Here is a 9,992-nt window from a genome sequence, read left to right as displayed (position 1 = left end):
AAAAGAAATCTCTTTATTGCTCGAGGCTCTGTTTTTGCAACGATTCATAATTGTAACAAACATATCAAAAATGTTTAAAAACTAATTTCTACAACAAAATGCTATGCATAAATTTAGATGTGATGGACACTTTAATGCTTTGGAAAATGCATGATTTTTTTTTTTTTTTTTTTTAAATCTCATTTTTCTATCATCTGCATCTGCCTTAAGTCTGACAGTTGTGTATCATCATGGCTAAACGCATTGCTGTGATTGGTGGAGGAGCCTCTGGGCTGACCTGCATCAAATGCTGCCTGGATGAAGGCCTGGAGCCAGTGTGTTTTGAGACCAGTGATGACATTGGGGGTCTTTGGAGGTTTAAGGTGAGTTCTCTTTCAAATCTACACTCAAGCTGTGCTTTATCAGCACTATGGGAATGTCTTTAGTCATGACCAGATGTGAATATGTGTAAAACAGCATCAAAGAATACACTAACAAGAAGCGGCACTCGATAGAACGTTCCATTGCAACACTGGTGCCCAGCAGTAGCCCTATATTTCCGCCATTTTGTGGTGAAAGTGAGTCGGCAGTCCACTAGTTTCTATGGCAATATCAGCTGCTTTGTTAAAACAAAACGTACATTAAAGCTTAAATCCAACCTAAATGATGACAACACAGAATTAAAGCTGCAAGCAGCTTTTACCAGGGTTCAAGCATTTAACGCCTTTAAGCACATATGCATAAAAATATATTAAGTTTTATTTAGCAAACAAGTAACCACCTAAATCATAGAAGGAACTGACAATTTTCAGCCAAAACAGGCAATTTACCATTGAAAATATATGGATTTTAAAGCTTTTTATAAGTTATAGCGCCAGCTATGGTCTGATCTCCATAAAATTGGCATTTAGATGCATGAGCAATATGATGCATGAGCTCACTTAATTTTGTGAAGTTTTGAGTTTTTGTTTAGGAATTATAGGCTTTTAAGTATATTTTGCCCTGCCCATTTTGTAAATGATCCTGTTATAGCGATCCAAAGAGTAAAGTTACACATTTTTTTTTTTTCTTTTTTTGATAATTATTGATCTAGGGAGTCCATAGAATTGTCCTACACTGGTTTCATTCCGATCGGGCAAAAATCCTTGGACTAGTTCGCAACAGTTTTTCAAATATTTATGAATAATTAATGAATGGTTTGATTGGCAGCATTGAGGCAAAGTTGTTCAGCATGAGGAGATCTATCAAATGATATGCATATTGTGTGGATCTTTGAAAAAACACATCATTGCTGTTGTGTAAACCTTGTTAGCGCTAACTTGAGGCCAATTTCTTTCAAAATACTTACAGACCTCTAGGGTCATGATTTGAATATGCCCGCCGAGTTTCGTTTTAATCGGCCTCCATTAACCTTGTCTAATAGGTGCTCAAACTTCATTGGACGATGGCAGCCATGTTTTTCACTGTCCTCATAGGCTGTCATGCCCCCTTGGTCCAGGACACTGCAAGGCAAATTTCAAGTCGATCAGACTAACGTTTGCGTAGTTACAGCTGTTTTCGAGTTTTTATTGCTTTCAAGTTATAGCGCCACCTAGTGTCCAGTCTACGCAATTTTATTTTTATCGTGACCAAAGTATGAGCCTGGTTTTTTTTTATAACTTTTGATATTTAGACTCCAGAGAACATCTCTGCACTGGTTTGGTTCTGATCGGGCAAAAAACCTAGGACTAGTTCACGAAAGTACGTTTTCAAAAATCCCAAAATACCTGAAAATTTCAACAGGGTCACAAGCAAATCTGAGGCATGCATCTCGTCTACCTTGAGCCAATGATTCCATCGATATAAAAAAACTTGAGCCAGGGCCTAACAGTTCAGAAGTTATGAGCCATTTCGTACTTTTTACGAAATGGCGTCCCCGTCAGGCCGATTGGGGCGAGCCTTGGAGTACTACCAGCCCTCAAAGTTTCAAGTCCCTACGACTTACGGTTTGGTCTGGCCGATCACTTTTAGGGGAGAATGCTGATCCTTGGAAAATTTAACAATTATAATAGGATTTCAGCGCTCTGCACTTGAACCCCTAATAATAACAGTTTATTTTACACACTTTGTGTTTAAGTCTTCCAATTTTTCTCAAAACTCTAGAAAACACAGTCTAGAAACCCAGTCAGTTTGGATTAAAATTCTTTAAAAGGCTTATAAACACTACTAAATTATTACCAACATATGAAATTAAATTAAGGAAATGCATCAGAAAAATTGTGAATGTTGGACAAAAAATATGAATATAACAGCTTGATTTTGCAGTGATGTCTAATGTCCGTTAAGCAAAAGGATGCGAGAAGGCGCGAGCGTTTTGTCTTCGTTGATTGTCTTGGCTATTTCTCCCTGCTGTTTGTTCGTGTCTTTGTTGGATGATTAACAACCTGTGGCGTTTGTCTGTGTTATCTCTTAGATATCGCTGTCTTGTCAGGCTGTCGTGGTTTTGGAGTTTTCCTTGTGGTATTTTTGAGTGGTTCAATAGCTCGATATGCGGGTTACGGTCCCGAGGAGAGTAGCTGGATTCCAGTCCAGGACGTCCTGGAACACTCACTCATCAAAGACTTCCTTCGCTCTCGCCAGTCCTCTTCCTCTGGAGCGCCTGTTTGTGTGTTATCCCAGTCTTATTCCCAGTCCCAGTAGCTGTCTCGTAATCCATCTATCTGAGCACTCTGATCTACAAGCCTGGTTCCTTCCATCCGCCAGGCTTATTACTCACCACCTTCAGCCTGAGGTGCGTCCAGATCTGCCAGCAAGCTAGTGTGCCCTGCGAGCTGGCTCCGTGGGCTGGCCGCATTAGCAGATAATGAGCAATCACGGACTTCTGAGTCTCTTTTCATACAGAATCCAGAAGGTTTGTTTTCGATTTGACTTTTCTTAACATTTTTTTAGGGTTATCCAGGTTACCAGCTGCAGCATCCCAGTGTGACGACGCCTTGCAGTCTGCCTAGACTTTAAATTGTTCTCTAAATAAACCATGTTTAATCGCTCCTTTGTTTCTGGGTCTTTTGCTGTACACAACAAGTTGGCTCGACATGCTCGATCTCAAGGACACATATTTTCACACAGAAATATTGCTACAACACAGGAGGTTCCTGAGGTTTGCTTTCGGGTGCAAAGCTTACCAATATCGGGTTCTGCCATTCAGCCTAGCCCTATCACCCAGGACAAAATGCATGGATGCAGCACTGGCTCAATTGCGACTCCAAGACATTCGCATTTTGAATTACATAGATGGCTGATACTAGCACAATCACAAGAGATGGCATTACAACACAGAGATGTCATACTAGCTCATATAGTTTCTCTAGGGTTGAGACTAAACGAAGAAGAAAAGTGTTCTCTGTCCTTACCCAGAGAACGACATATTTAGGGTTCATATGGAATTCCACTTGTCTGGCTATCACCAGACCAAGCTCAATTTAAAATTGAACATTGGTCTGGGGAGTCTGCTATGTATTTTCTACTGCACAAGAGGCGTGATCAACGAGCATTATTCACACAATTGGATAGTCCTTCAACCAATCAGATCAACGATCCAGGTAACGTACTTTGCAGAGCAACGCGAAAACTCCAGATAGGTTTGGTTTGTATTGGTTTGTAGCATTGATCAGCGGTTTGCAGATGCAGCAATGGCATCGAGCGATTTTTGCATGTTGTGCAAAAATACATGAAAGTGAGTGGTATTTACACCCACTCGAGCGATTTGTTTGCTAAACTAAAGAAGTCATTCAGTATCGTCAAGAGGTAAAAAAGAATTGGATTGACGGTCGTGTGAGAAACGGGTAAATCAGTTAGAGTTTTCAATCGGTGTGTAACAATCATATCGCACTTGGAACACATCTTGACTTGCCGCCGCTTCTCTATCGTCATCGTGTTATACCCACCAATAGCGAGCAAGGTGGATAAGCCAGTCTGTGATTGGTTCCTGCAAAAGTGTAACAGAAGCAGTAGAAATGAATGTACAGGTTTCCAGACTGAGTTGCCAGGTGAAATCAAATCGCTGGCAGATCAGGCTGGGTTTACCCAGTCTAGGATTCCACCATGATCCGGGCACAATTGTCTCCCGCTCAAGTCAAGTCCATTCTAACCACCCTTCAGCATCAAGAAATGTTAGGTCTCATGGCGTCAGCATCCTCTGTGATTCCTATGGGCCTTTTGCATACGAGACTGTTTCAGCTGTGGCTAAGAGCCAAGATATTTTGTCCAAGCAATTCCTCATGGCAAATAAGGGCAAGGGCATGCGCTGAGTGCTTTATGCCCTTTCTGAAATCCATATCTATAGTAAGTCACATGTTAATGCTTTGTGCACATTTAGAAATCCATGTTCATGATAAGGGCTTCATGCTGTGGCTTTCTTCCCATTCTATGTGGCTCAGACCCCGGTTCTTCACCGTGGGTCCCACTCTATATGCGTTAATGTTGCAAGATGCTAACAACGGGCCATACGGGCTGGGGAGCAGTCTTAGGTTGTCGTCCAGTCCAAAGTGATGTGGTGAGGTCATCATCTCAATTGGCACATTAATTGCCTCAAAATTGATGGCTTTATTTCTGGCCCTGAAGTGCCTCCTCCACCAGTTAAGGCAGGGGTAGGCAAGTTCGGTCCTAGAGAGCCGCTGTCCTTCTGAGTTTAGCTCCAACCTTAATTAAACACACCTGAACAAGCTAATCAAGCTCTTCAGGATTACTAAGGCTATAGGCAGCTGAAGGTTTTTTTTCAGGGTTGGAGCTAAACTCTGCAGGACAGCGGCTCTCTAGGACCGAACTTGCCTACCCCTGAGTTAAGGGGTTACCATGTCCTAGTGGGGGTGGACATTACTTTGTTAGCCTCTAATACAAATTGCCAGGGTGGACTGCGTTTGCAACGTCTAGACAGGGAAGTGCAGCGTATTCTGCTCTGGGCTCTGGACAAGTTTCTGTCCCACAGGGTGATTTACATCCCCAGATATCTTAATGTGGGAGCAGATTTACTGTGCAGACCAGCATACCAATGGGGGAATAGAAACTGTTGCAGGAGACTATATTTTATCCCCGACTGGAGATGTGAAAACCTTTATGTTTGGCCCCTGAGAGGAACCAACTGAGGGACACAGGGCTTTCAGCTGATGTTATTTTTAATAGCTAGGGCTCCCTCCACAAGATTAAGTCAACTAACCCTGTTCCCTGAAAATGTGGGAACAAGAAGCTGCGCTTCATTGCTGCACTGGAATGTCCCTGGACTGTTATTTATACAAAATATCTGCAGATGCTATAAGACATATGAAGAAAAGAAAGAGGCCAAACACTGAACCCTGAGGCACATTTAATTGCAGACCATCAATAAACAAGATGCTATGAGATATTGATGCAGTTTGCTTACTGTCTTTCCATCTCAGGAAAATCCTGATCATGCTAGCATTTACCACTCTTTGATTACCAACACTTCAAAGGAGATGATGTGCTACAGTGATTTCCCCATCCCTGCCCACTTCCCAAACTACATGCACAACTCCCTCATCATGGACTACTTCCGAATGTATGCTGAGCACTTCCAGCTCACACGGCACATCCTTTTCCAGGTCTGGCTTCAAAGCAAATGTGAAATTAGAAATATACTGTACATCATATTTATCCTAGGTTTTTGGGGTTTCAAAGATTTACATGTTTTGTGTTTCTTAGACAAAAGTCCTTCATGTTACACCAAGGCTCGACTTCTCTCACTCTGGACAGTGGGATGTAGAGATAGAGTCCAAGGATGGTCTGAGAGAGAAGCAGGTGTTTGATGCTGTGATGGTCTGCACCGGTCTCCACTGTCACCCTCACCTCCCTCTAAAGGACTTTCCAGGTGCAGTACATGTGATGACCATGCAAAGAGTCTATATGCAAAGTCAATAAAAGCCAATCTAGGACACTCATAGTAAACTTTAGTTGTACAAGAGTCATTAGGGCCTAATCACAGCTCTTGTACAACTGTTGTAGCATTAAGCAGAATCTCAGGCAGTTGTACAGAAATATTGTTTTTCAGAAAGTATACATATACTTGCTATATTATAATGGATAATTATTCAAATCCTCTTTTTAGGAATAGACACTTTTCAGGGGAAATACTTCCACAGTCGTGACTACAAATCCCCCGATGAATGGCGAGGGAAGAGGGTAGTTGTGATTGGCATTGGGAACTCTGGAGGAGATATTGCTGTAGAGCTGAGCAGAATGGCCAAACAGGTGATATACCACAATTACTGTGTAAATGATTATAGTGTATGAATTATTATACTCCTATTAAAGCCCCTGTATTCCACATTGTTTCCCTTTCTTACTTTATTCCAGGTTTATCTAAGCACCCGAAAGGGATCTTGGATACTAAATCGTGTTGGAGACAATGGTCTTCCATCAGATATGATGTTTAATAACAGAATGCGTGTTTGGATTAATCAAATGTTGCCGGTTGGATTTATCAACAATGTGGGAGAGAAACAACTTAATAAACGGTTTGACCACAAGCTCTATGGGCTCCAGCCTGCACACAGGTACTCTGAACTTATCTCTGATGCAATTAAACTTTTCATAGTGTTCTATATAATGTCTTTTGATTATTTCTCAGAGTTTTCAGCCGAGAACCCATGATCAATGATGATTTACCACACCGGATCCTCTCCGGTACCATCTCAGTCAAGCCGAATGTTCAAGAGTTTTGTGGATCAAGTGTGGTTTTTGAGGATGGCACAGTTGAGGATGACATTGATCTGGTGGTGTTTGCCACAGGCTACACTTTCTCATTCCCCTTCCTGTCTTCACATATAATTCCTGTCACAAAGAACAAGGTATCCCTGTACAAATACATGTATCCCCCAGCACTAGAACGCTCAACTTTAGCCATGATTGGTCTGATCCACCCTCTGGGATCCATTATGCCCATATCTGAGATGCAAGCGCGCTGGGCCACACGTGTTTTTAAAGGTATCAAATCATAATTCTGATCTTCTACACAGAAAACTAAGGGTATATTCATGTTCATATAATTCAGAACAACAAAGCTGTACTTTATACTAATATTTAAGATTTCTATCTCCTAAAATGTTGTTTTTCATGAGTTTTTTTTCTCTGACATTTAATTAAAGGATCAGTTCACTTTAAAATGAAAATTACCCCTAGATTTATTTAACCTCAAACCTTCCTAGGTGTACATGACTTTCTTCTTTCTGTTGAACACAATCTGAGTTTTATTAATTAATAAGTATCCTGACACATTTGAGCTTTATCATAATATTAAACTTGAGTATGAACTCAAGTATGAAGCACAAGAAAGTGCTCCAATCCATTATAAATGTACTCCACACCAAGAAAAATATCCATATTTAATAAGTTATAGAGGAAAATATCTAGCTTCACTCTATGAACAGCGTAACAGACACTTTATCATAAGTTGAATATGGAAGGTGGTCTGACGGAAGCTTCAGAAGGCCTTTATTAACCCCCTGAAGCCGTATGGAGAACGTTTATGATGGATGGATGCACTTTCTTGAGCTTCATACTCGGTGTTCCCATTCTCTTCCATTATGAAGCTCGAATGTGTCAGGATATTTATTAATATAGATATTAAGAAGAAAGTAACATACACCTAGAATGGCTTGAGGGTGAGTAAATCTTGGAGTAAATTTCATTTTAAAGTGAACCAATCCTTTAAGCCAGGGTTCTCCAAACTCGGTCCTGGAGGGCCAATGTCCTGCAGAGTTTAGCTTTAACTTGTCTCAACACACCTGCCAGGATGTTTCTAGTATGCCTAATTAGACCTTAATTAGCTGGTTCAGGTGTGTTTAAATGGGGTTGGAGCTAAACTCTGCAGGACAGTGGCCCTCTAGAAATGAGTTTGAAGATGCCTGCTTTAAGCAAAGTATTTTGACAATTAGACAATGACATTTTGTCTTGTTTTGTTCTTGTCTTGGTATTTTATGACTGGTTCTGAAAGTTACAGTATGATGACATAGTACTTAAAAATATTTTTCAGGATATTCTTATTTTTTCTAATTATTCTTTCTGAACATGTCAGAACATTAAGTATAGTGTTTTTGTACATAACAAACTGTGATATGCTCACTAGGACTGTGTAAACTGCCTCCAATAAGTGCAATGATGAAGGACATTAAAGCAAAAGAGGAAGCAATGGCTCAAAGGTTCTCCACACTTCATATCACATGACTTTATAACACAGCTTTTACATAATTTCTAGAAATGAAATTTCAGTATATCTTGATGACTCTTAATCACACTGTCATGCAGGTTTGTAGCTGCCCAGAGACACACCATCCAGGTGGACTACATCCCATACATGGATGAGTTGGCTAAACAAGTGTGTGTTCGTCCTTCTATCCTGAAGCTGGTCCTGACAGACCCTAGACTGGCTCTGAACATCATCTTTGGGCCCTGCACACCGTACCAGTTTCGCTTACACGGACCAGGCCAATGGGAAGGTGCGCGTCAGGCCATCCTAACTCAGTGGGATCGAGTCACCGAGCCTCTGAAAACACGCTGTGCACCGGAGCCGCAGTCACAGCGCTCCTCTCATTCACTCATATTCTCAGTGTCAGTTGCAGCGCTGCTGTCTGCTCTGTATTACAGCAGGGCCAGTCTGCACATGCTCATAGCAGACCCTTCATCACTTCCTGGACACGATCAGGGCTCTTCTACCATTGCCAGTGACCAAACAGTGATCATGAAATATATATCAGAAACTTAATATACTTTTTATGAGATCTAATATCATAAGACGTGTGCTTCAATTAGGGTAAATTGTAGTCAACATCATGAAAATAATAAAATACTTGATACTGAATCACAAAGTGCTTTAACATTTGAAACACAGTTTGTGTATAATGAACATTTAACTTCATTGTAAAAATAATTGATTTTATGTGTAGTTTTGCATGTAATTGTTGCACTATCAAACTCTTTTGTTGTTAAAGTTCCATGTATTAATGGTGCATCACTCTCAACTGCTGCAGTTCTTCGCATGTCTGTTTAACGTAAATTTTCTCAAATATGTTGATATTTAAAACAATGTAATTATAATATTAATTATATAAATATTATATTATATAATTATATAATATAAAAAGCACTCTGAGAAATTTACATTCTCAATTTTTACATTCTATTGAGAAATTTACATTCATTCTCAAAACTTTAGTGCCCAAATAAATGGCTTCTCAATTTTTGCATCCCTCCAAGCAATATATTCTTTTCATTCTATTCATTCTACTAACCATAACTAGTGCTGAGTTCCAGGCAGGTTTTTGAGCCTGTAAGTCACGAATTCAAATCTTGACTCACTTTGTACGTTCCAGGAAAGTCACGCAAAACTGCATAAAGTGTAAACAGACCAGCATGACAGACCATACAGGGCTTTTGCTCATTAACAATTATTTCTATCGCCAAAGGTGCTTACTCCTTGCTTATTTGAGGGAAATGGATGGGGGAAAATGGCACATAAGGCAAGAGAAGCTATTATACCTTTATTTTACATTATTTTACTGTGCACTAGCATAAACACTGCATCCGTAGGGGCTGCCATTGTTGTTTCGTGGGCTATGTGACTTCAGAACCCATAACTGGGAGTACATTGATCTAGTACGAGTTCCCGGGTGGGAAGTCACGGCTTTGACCGCTGTTCCAGTGCACTTTCACGGGTAGAAGGTTGGAAAAACCCAGGTTATGGGTTGCCTGGAACGCAGCATAACTCTATAGTAAATTTATTCTACTAACCTGAACTCTAACCTAATATGACTTGAGAGGGTGTTCATGTCCAGTTTTTAACTAGAAAACTCATTTACAATAATGCCGCAATAATGCTCATTACAATAATGCTTATTTACAATAATGGCACAACACAAGTCCAAAACAGAGTGCACATGTAACATATCGCCCCCTCACGGCCATGGAGAGGAGAAGATGAAGATGAGATGCTGAAGATGGTGTAGGAGGCGGATGGCTAACCGAGA

General features: G+C 40.5%; 1 pseudogene; it reads left to right on the top strand.

Annotated features, from left to right (window-relative positions):
• The first annotated feature begins 230 nt into the window (after positions 1-230).
• On the top strand, positions 231-8,736 carry LOC125260693 (annotated as a pseudogene).
• The last annotated feature ends 1,256 nt before the right edge of the window (positions 8,737-9,992 follow it).

Source organism: Megalobrama amblycephala, linkage group LG24, assembly GCF_018812025.1.
Source record: "Megalobrama amblycephala isolate DHTTF-2021 linkage group LG24, ASM1881202v1, whole genome shotgun sequence".
In the NCBI taxonomy this organism is placed as follows: domain Eukaryota; kingdom Metazoa; phylum Chordata; class Actinopteri; order Cypriniformes; family Xenocyprididae; genus Megalobrama; species Megalobrama amblycephala.
Note: the sequence above shows the minus strand (reverse complement) of the source record. Positions and strands in the feature narration are given on the sequence as shown.